Source organism: Crinia signifera, chromosome 4 (genome assembly GCF_055691185.1).
Source record: "Crinia signifera chromosome 4, ASM5569118v1, whole genome shotgun sequence".
Taxonomy (NCBI): domain Eukaryota; kingdom Metazoa; phylum Chordata; class Amphibia; order Anura; family Myobatrachidae; genus Crinia; species Crinia signifera.
The window spans coordinates 9743892-9753634 of NC_139220.1; positions in this window are offsets into that span (position 1 = coordinate 9743892).

Below are 9743 nucleotides of genomic sequence, written 5' to 3' on the forward strand. Positions count from 1 at the left end.
TGCTCTATGTGACTATGATTTCCACGGTACTGTAGTTATATGACAATGGGGCAGATGTATTAAGCCTTAACAAGAGATAAATGCCAGGGTGATAAGGAGAGATAAACTTCCAGCCAATCACCTGCTAACTGCCATGTTACAGGCTGTGTCTGAAAAATGTCAGTAAGGAGCTGATTGGCTGGACGTTTATCTCTCTTTATCACCCTTGCATTTATCTCTTGTTAAGGCTTAATACATCTGCCCCAATGTACAGATTTATAAATCTTTGATAGTAGAATAATTTAGGAAAAGAGATGGTTACAAGAACAACATACACACACTCAGAAATGCACACGCGCAAACCCCGCCGCCATGGCGCCCTGCTGCAGATTCTCCCGCCGCTGGAAATTATGTTTGATGAGTATGTTCTGCCCCTCAGCTCCCCCCTCCTCCGGACTGTCACTTTGGATGTGGTGGCGCCAGCGGGTCAGGTGCGGCGTCATGACGATAAAATGGTAATGACGGCTGGGGTGGCGCAGACTGTGATGGCCAGGACTGGAGGCAGCGGGGCGGGCTCAGAAGCAGCTGCCGCCGCGTCATGGTGATGATGGGCTGGGCGGGCGGGCAGCGCAGACTGGCCATGCAGCAAGGACTAGAGGCAGCGGGCGGGCTCAGGAGTGGATGCCGTGTCTTGATGTCATGACGCTGTGGCGTCATGGCGTCAATATGCAAATGACGCGGCGGCCGTCACAGTGATGGAGAGGGAGGCAGCGGGGCGGGCACAGGTGTCATATGACTGCAGCTAAAGTTCTACACAAAATCGTCCCACAAGGCCTTCGGCCCTTCTGGCATTTGCCAGAACTGCCAGATGACCAGTCCGGCCCTGCTTCCAAATCTACAACCTTCTCTACAGAAGCTGAAGTCACCCATTCCAAGTACCTCTGCTGACAATCTCTTCCTATGTCTAGGGATTAATTTTACAGTCTCCTTGATTTTAGCAAGCTCAAGCTATAGCAGGACCCACGTAGGCCAGGCATGTTCCATGACAAGTCCACCAGGAGCCATAACTAGGGTGGCCAATCCTAGGGTTGGAATCAGCGGGATCTCGGGATTTGGCATTAAATGACCAAGATTTCAATCCCAGGATTAGACTGCGTGATTAGACCACCCGCTGTCATGCTTGAGGTCTGAGTCAATGAGACGAACCCGTGTGGGGGTGCAGTTTTGTGGGGCAATAAACTAGCCAGCCTTTTCCGAAATCAAGTGAGCAGAGCCATAAAACAAGATACTCAGATGTGTGTTGTTCCATGGACTGGATACAGATACTTTGTAATGTTCATGGATAACACATGTACTTCATCACAGAATGCAAGAGACATTTACAAATACAAACTGGTTACAGAATGAAGACTCAGAACTGATAATGGTCGAGAACATGACTAAAGAGAGGTGGAACAGCTCTAGAATGACCTATGAATACCTGCAATCCTAAATGTATTCCAGCCTCCTTGCGCCCGTTTGCAGTATACACTCACCGGTTTGGTGAGCTGCACAAAACCCCACAGCGTTCAACATCACCTTTAACAGTCCATATGGCTGTACCTGCTATTAATAAACCAACACCACTGGTTAAGTAACTGGGCTGTTAATAGTTCGAGTCATCCACTGCTGTATGCTTATAACTCTGCACACACATCATTCCCAACACGAGCAGAGTCTTAGGAAAAAAGCTTGTCACAAAAGACTCGTGGGGTGTAATATGTACACCTTAGAGCAGTGGTTCCCAAACTGGGGTACTTGTACCTCTGGGGGTACTCTGCAGACTGGTTGGGGGTTCTCGAAAATAATATTGATAATGGCTGAAGAAGAAGAAGAAGTCTCCTAATGGAAGAAGAAGTCTACCATTTCTGTGGAGATGAACCACTTCCGGTTCCATTTGCACCGTCATCAGCATCTCCTCATTCTTTTGCCCAACCAGCAATCCACTGGGAGCTACCCGTGCTGACCTCAGACATAATTGATCTTTTGCCCTGTGCTGACACGGGTGGAGGAAGCAGCGGCATTAATTCAGGTGTTAGCGGGAACCCCGGAGACAGTGCAAGCCAGCGGCTAGACACAGAGGGGCCCGATTTCTGACCCGATACTACTCCTTAATATCAGAACAGACATATGGACGAGCATACTGCTCCCTTCCACTCCACTCATAAGTACGGTGGATATTTCAAATTGAGAGGAGGGGGTACTCCACTGCCTTAGAGGAAAACAAAAGAGGACATGACTGAAACATTAATTTACAGTCTCAAGGAGGTTCTTAAATAAAGTTATTTCCAGAATGAATTAAACTCTGAGACAAGAGAACAGTCTGAAATCCGGTAGGTGCAAAAAATTATATTTGCCAAAATCACTGGTGTATTCTGTTTTTTTTCTTCAAAGTAGAGTAGACGGACAGATGGGTCTCATACTAAGCGTGACCATTAGAAGTACATTATCATGTACTCTGTATCAATATACTGTTTTTAACACATGTAATGTGCAGATTTAAGTTTATTTTCCCACTCTGCAAGCCACAAATCTCATTTTGAATATACATCAATAGGTACCGCCATGGGTACTTCCAGGATGCATACATATATATTAATGTATCAATCATTCAGGGCAAATATACAGTTTTTAGACAGTCACTGCATGTCTGAAAAATACAATTTCTAGGCAATCTGTGTGATGTATAGTGTTTCTCTGTTTTGTCTAAGTAACAATTAATTTTTCTGTAAGTTGTTATTCATAGCGAGCTAATTCATAACACTCAATGGCCAAGGCACCCAACCAAGAACTTGGGATATCTTGTCTGTGGATAAAAAATATAAAAAAAAATATAAAAAAGTGAGCGTATCCATTTAGGACCATTTTCTAAGCGATCTCACTAGATCGCTTAGAAAATCCCCTACATCGCTCTGTGTGTAGGGGCATAGCAATAGCGATGCACGGCCCTGCATGTCTTTATCACCCGCCAATTAATATCTGCTGCATAATCTAGAAATATCGGATTTACACGCTGACCGTGACAGATGGCTCCGACAGATCCCTCAGTACACAGCGGTGACACATCGCTGTGTGCTGAGCGATCATGCTGAGTGTTCTGAGCGATCTAGCATCGCTCAGAATGCTCAGCAAATCTCCACGTGTGTAGGCCCCTTAAGAGAGGAATTTCAAGGCCTCTCCAGTCTCGTAGAGGATTTATCGAACCCAAGGCAAACAAGATTAATGTGCTCAATGCCGGCTCTAGTGTTTTTTATTTACTCTGCTGAATCTTATTTGAATAATCAGCGTTAATCTACATTTAATGCTAAAGGTGTTAAATGTTTTTTGCAAAGTTTCCAGATCAGCAGTTTATCGATACAAGGTCACCACTTGTTTTTACTGTTATATAAACCCTAAGTCTCTAATGTACAGGAGGACTTTCTCCTCATAGGAATATAACATTCTGCTGGTAACAATGAAAGGTTTTGCCTTGTTACTTGCCTTGGTCGGCCTCTGCCATGGACAGGTCCGGCTTGGTAAGATATTACTTATCTACGAAAGGATAGATTATGGCATTAACATAGAGGTCATCTGTATTTGGGAGATGAAAGCCAAGAGATCCACTATGGGAGTATCTACAGAATCACTCACCAGGAATTAGGTTATTAGATAAGTCTAATTTACATTTTGAGGTCTTGTAGTTTCATTGTTGGATTTTGACCAGTTTTTCTGTCATAAAACAAGGACAAACCTTAAGGCTGTTGAGTTAGGAACACCGGTGAGTAGATTTTATGAAAAGAAACAGGTGACAATGGCAGGACATGTTTATTATGGTATATGGTCACTAGGTCGTCCACAGGAATGTCGAGCACTGATGGTCGACACCCCAAAAGAGTCAACATGGCTTAGGTCGACAGGTTCATTAGGTCAACTTGGGGAAGGTCAACAGTCAAAAGGTAGGCATGGGTTTTTCACGTTTAATGTGATCTCAAAACCCTGAATTGTTAGGGAAAACATTTCTAATAGCCAATATGGTCTCTACAGAAGACAAGAATGGATCTACAAAGGTGGAATTCAAATAAATAAGTCTTGTACAATGTTAAGATAAATCTAACTCCCAAACTTTCTTCATTCTAGGCTCGTACAAACTTGACGGTACAGTTTCAGTCTCCGGATTGTCCTCAGGATCGTTCATGGCCGTCCAGTTCCATGTTGCGCAGTCTAAGAAGGTTATAGGAGCTGGCCTCTTCGCTGGAGGTACTTAGAATTTAATTAGCTTTTTTGATAGGTCTTTGTGATTGGTGCAAAAAATTGACAGCACATGCTGGTGGGAAATTGGAGCTTTGCACATTACCAATAAACCCTAAAAAATTTAAGATATTTTCTTACGAGGAACCTCATGGGAGGGGTATCAAACAGTGTCAAGAGTGGAGGCGTGGACCAGCTGTGATGTTATCCTCAGCAACCAATTACCTTGCACCTATCATTTTATAGAATGCAACTGATAAATGTTACTTCAAAGCTGAAATATATAAAGAAGGCAACTATTGTCTTTATCATCTATCTATCTATCTATATATATATATATATATATATATATATATATATATATATATATATATATATATATATATGTCTAGTGTCCGTGTGACTCCGAAACATTGACAAAATCTGTTGGCAGCGAGTGAAACCACATCTACTAGCTTTCGAAGCTTTTACTTCGATGGGTTTATTAGTTAGTCTATACATAGGTATGCTGTTGTCAGTTTTATCCCCTTGCATGGTGATACCAAACCCTTGTTGCACCTTATCAATGAAAGATAAGAATTATAAAAATAAATATAGATTTTGCCACTTGTCTTTTTATCTATAGAACTTAAGGCGATAGATGAAAGTATAATTTATTGCAAGCACTGCCATAAAATATTGAGTATACACAGAATATAGGCACGCTGTATATCATTTTAATAAGCAGAAGCTGCTTCTGCATCCAATTGCACCCAATTATGAATAAGATGAACGTGAAAAAGAGATCAAAGTATATTTGTGTCTGATTTTAGGGTTAGAAATCATTTTAATATTGTTTAATTGTTGTAAATGTGCTATAATTGTGTATTTGTAATTCATTTTCAACATTGACAGATACAATTTGCGCCCCCAAAAAATCAATTCTATTAATTTATAGAGTTTTTTTGTGCAAGATTTTCTAACTCGGGAAAAGTGGTTCTCCCATGAATGTGTGTTGTGGTTTGTGTATTTAGGGCTAATGTATATAGGGTGTGCGATGCACGGTATCTTTGGGTGCCAATGGGTGACTTTCTCTCACACTGCGCGACTGTTGCACTATACGGCACGTTCCGGTTGGTCTGAAAAACTTGGTACTCCCTGGTCTAAAAATTCCATGAGAACCTGGTTCTGATTTGCATCTGAAGTCATACACACATGTGTTACTCATAGAACGCCCATCTTAGTAAAAATCTACAGTTTAAAAAGGTCAACATGGCAATTGTTGACACACATAAGGGTTGACCTGCAAATTTACATACGGTGAAACAAAAAAAATGACCAATTAAAAATAAAAAAAACATTTTGACGCTGTTGACCGACTGTTAATCCACTTACTGTCGATCCAATGATCCGCCCCCTGTAGTAACAGCCGCCATCTTCTTCCCCCATGCTGCAGGACCATTCTACTGCGCCAAAGGAAGCATGATGACTGCCACAGGCGCCTGCATGACCATGCCCACAAGCATTGACGTCAACTCCCTGAAGACGCAGACGCAGAATTACGCCAACAGCGGCCTTGTTGATCCAGTGTCCAATCTGGCCAATTCCAAAGTGTACATCTTCTCGGGGTCACGTGACACCACTGTGGTTCCAGGTGAGATGCCCTCTGTATATATATTTAGCCCAAAGGGGTTACTATATAAAATACTGTACATCAATATACTGTGACTTATAGCATCTGATGATTAGGGATGTGCGCCGGAACCATTTTTTGCTAGATTTGGGATGGGCTCTCATTCCTCGTACAGATTTGGATTTTTCTTTAATTGTCAGAAAAAGCAAAAATACCATCATTCGTGCCTTCATTTTTAGGCTTACTAACCTCAATAACATCAATTTTGAGTAATTTCCATAAAATTTGAAATAATTTTTCCAGCCTTCGGTCTGAAAAAGAAAGTAAATCTATACTGCTTTCTGACGAATTTGTGGGGGGGGGGGGGGGGGCGCGGAACGACTCTGACGTGATGGGAAGCATATTCGCACATGTACAAGCCACCACCATTGGTTATGCAGGATCCGGGCTGTGTGCATAAGCGGTTGACCCCTAGGCAGCGAGCTTGTGTAGTAGGATTAATTGTTGTGTTCTCAACAGTGATAGAGATATCAGGTGGGTAACTACTGTCGGCTGGTGGGAATATGATTCATTCTGTTTTGGAAATGTTGAGTTTGAGGTGGCGAGATGCCTTCCAAGATGAGATGGCAGAGAGACATTCAGAGACACGGAGCAATATTGATGGTGAGATTTGGGATGCGTAGTTCAACAACAGCTGGAGGATCAAAAGTTCCCCATCCCTGCCTTAAAACAACACACTTAGGTTACTGATTAATCAGAGACCCCACTACCTCTAGATGAGAGCCTACATTGCTGAGATCACAGCCTATGGGCCCAGTGCTTCCCTCTGTACATGTAAATGACAGAAAGGGCTTTTATTTGACAAGTTATTTATTTTAACTTTTTTAAATTTAATGGTGGTCTAACGCTATTGTCAGGCCGTCCTCACCGCGTACAGGATAATAGGATATGGATCGGTACTTATTGGCTGTCAGTATGGAGAGCTGGGTAGTGTTGTATAACGGAATATTGTTTCCACGCGTTTCACCATCCTCTTTGTTCTCTATTGTAGGAGTTGTGAAAAAGCAGGAGGAGTATTACAGATCCTACGTCAACTCCGCTAACATCAAGACCGTGTACGATGTCGCCGCAGTGCACGGCATGGTGAGAATCCCTTCTTTTTGCCGTGCCGCTAAAGCAGAGACACAAGTTGGTTCACAGGGCATGGAGCTAATGGCAATGTTTGATAAGGTCCTTACGTCACCACTATGTAACTTTTAGGCTGACCTCTCCGGGAGAGGGCAACCTGCTTAGGAAGTAGGGGGCGGGGCCGTCGGCAATGTCTCAAAAGGTGCAGAGCTGGAGGCGGGGCTAACAACGTGAGCCATTGTGCCGATTGCATTTGCATCATCGTGGCAATTCACGGCATTGGGTCCCACAGACCCCCAATTCGGCATTTTAAATGTCGGTATTTTGACTATGTTGGTCAACTGAACTTGTCGGTATAATGAATGTCGGTATATTGACCATTTTGACTTTTGGTCAATGGGTGTCGGTGAAATGTCTGTCGTCATAAACATACTGATCCCAGACAGTCAATAGGACAACACCAACAGGGTCAAAAGACCGACATGAGAATAGTCAACGCAGGTGATGCGAGGGAAGGCGGTACATTAGCTGCGGGCCCATGTGCTACAAGTTAAATATTGACACCCCTAAAAGCTTTAAAAATATGTCGACGGTTTTGTGTGTTGACCACTTCCTTATCAACCTCTTTCTTGCGTCAAACTTTTTTCCATTGTCAAACATGTCACACGTTTGGTGTTGACTTTTCACTGTCGTCCTAATGAACCGGACCCAGTACCACAATGTCAGACCCCTCAGGTTCTGTGTGTGTAAGCAAATGACAAGTAACAAAAAGTGACAAAGGAAAACACAGGAAGACTGATGTATGTAAGGGGATGATAAGAACCGATGTACTAATCTAACGTTACTGTTACAGCCCACGGACAGCTACGGAGGCTCCTGCACATTATCCAACATGGAATACATCAACAACTGCAACTACAATGGTGCCTATGAGGCTCTGAATCACATCTACGGCGGTCTTCAGGTGAGCCGGGGTTCTGTTATAGCGAGAGTGAGATATTAGGACAAAGCACCAACACTCATCCACCTGCTTCTTCCCTTACAGAAACCAAGCAGCTCTGCAGGACTCACCGGACAGGTAACATTCTGAGGGGACCAGGTGGCCTGCTGCGCTGCAGTGATAACTGGGGGAAGGGATACTGGCGCAGCAGTGCTTTTTTTATCAAGTTCGCTTTTACAATTAATTGTCCTCCTGTAAATCATTGTTACCTTTTTTTAAATCTCTCTGGAGGGTGGGGGAGAAACAGGGGAGGAGTTTACAGTATACTTAATAGAGCTCAGGGAGGTTTTCAAAAGCTTCTCTGCTGATCACAGGTCCTGTGACTGTGGTTGCCGTGGTAGTCAAACAACACTTTAACCATTAATAAAAGCCCGAACAAACAAACCAAGGAAAAATGGTAAATACCAAGATCCTTCTTCTAACTTGTCACGGTGGCTCATGGCTTTGCAGCTTTAAGTGTCAGCTCTAATTCTAAGGGAGGAAATTTCCCACAGTTATTTGATATAAACAATCAATGAAGTTTGGGCATAGTGACAGTCAGTTTCCTGTCATTTCCTGTCAGGAAACTGGCATCTGGCATTGTGATAGATCCCACTGTATATGAGCAAGTCTCCACAAACATGGCACCCGCCATGTTCCGGAGACAAAATTCCTACTTCGCATGCGCAGCAGACATTTTACCGCCAATCTTTTTTTGCACCTGTAAATAACCTACTATGTTTACTGTGACATCCGCCCCCACTAATCGCTTTCCTGTCTCTCCACCATGAAATCATCTCACCTCACTCTGGATCAGAATGGACGACACCAACATGTCACCGTGTAAAACAATGGAGGTGCAGTATTGTCCACTAGACTGATGTGTATGTGTCTTTTGTGTCCTCAGCTGATCTTATACGACCAGTCCGAATACTTTAAACTGGCTCCTGCTTCCACCTACGGAATGGACACCGCCGGCTACGTCTACGTCCCATCGTCCTGCGCAAGCGGAGCAAGTAAGTGTCCGAACGTAGACCTCAACTGCTGAGGATGGGAGCCCCATGTGCTGGCTGGGGGGGGGGGGGGGGGACCAGGGGGCGTAGATGTGTGTTAAAGTAACAAATAGGGGCAATTCCGGGAGCTCGCATGTCCGCCGCCGCCCTGAAAGGCCATTTCCGAGAAAGTGTGATCCAGCAACGGACAGATCAATCCTTATAGAACAGCATTCTCCGGGGCCGATTCAGCCCTGTTCACCTGGCTGTGAATTCACATGGTCGGTTTCCAATAGGCATGCGTGAGGTGTCCTGGGGTGAAATCCTGTGACTTTATTATTTGCACGTCGTATGCAAGGTGATGGACACGTCGCCTCCTCTAGCATCCTCAAAAAGGAGGAGCGCCAGGAGGAGCGCCGGTACCGTAGGAAAGTTGATTTGCGGGTCCCGGCAGCGGCGGCGCACATTTCAGGGGTAAGGCAGGCTGGACCGACTCCCAAGCAGTGCAGCGTATCAATAGCCCCCGCATTAGATAGACCCCTGGTGCTCACACTTAACTCAGCGTCTCCCCACGACCGCGGGGTCTGCGGGGCTATTGTTACACCACTGATTTTAGGGGAGGTTGCGTGACATCAGCAATGGGCCAGATATACCTGTATTCATCGCAGCTGCTGCGGAATCCCGACTGTCGGACCCCCGTACCACACCTGTATAGGGTATAAGTCCTATTACATTTTTGCTGATAACAGTTTTTTGAGCCATCCTCGTTATTTCCTATTTGAGATGT